The sequence below is a fragment of the Myotis brandtii genome, unplaced genomic scaffold (genome assembly GCF_000412655.1).
Source record: "Myotis brandtii unplaced genomic scaffold, ASM41265v1 scaffold986, whole genome shotgun sequence".
Lineage (NCBI taxonomy): Eukaryota > Metazoa > Chordata > Mammalia > Chiroptera > Vespertilionidae > Myotis > Myotis brandtii.
The window spans coordinates 582,448-583,082 of NW_005372102.1; positions in this window are offsets into that span (position 1 = coordinate 582,448).

A 635-nucleotide genomic window follows, 5' to 3' on the forward strand; every position below is an offset into this window, starting at 1 on the left:
CCCCCGCAGGCGCCCTCCTCCCAGCGTGGTGGCCCTGGTGGAGGCCCAGCTGCTGCAATTCTTACCGCTTCAGGGACCCACATAGCCGCCCGGGAACCAGCGAGGTTGAGGGCTGGAGAGCCAGTTGCTCCTCCTCATGAAACGCAGAACTGAGGCCCAGAGAGGGCGTGCCCTTCCCAAGGCCACACAGCAGCGGGGCTGAGGGGCCTCGGCCCCAGCCCTCGGCCCCGGGCAGTGCAGTCCACTCACAGGTGCCAGATCAGGGACGCTGCCTCGGGGTCCCCGTGTGAACACGTAGGGGGATGCTCCCCCTTTGCCTTGAACCCGGAATCAGTCTCCCTCCCCGCACTGGTCCCTCCCTCCTGGCCCCTCCCCCTCGGGCAGTGCCCTCCGGTGGCCCGGCCTGGCCTTTCCCGGGGACACCAGAGCCCAGGCTAGTGACCTGCTGGCTGGGCTGGGGTGAGTCCAGATGAAGCCCGGGGACATTACCGCAGAACAGACCCCTGGACACAGTGGGGGACCCCTCCAGTCCAGCGCCCTGTGTCACAGTGGGGACTCCGAGACCACAGCCGGGAAGGGGTCCCTGTGGTCCCTCCCCGACCCCTGCCCACAGCAGAGGCTCTGGGTGCCTCCTG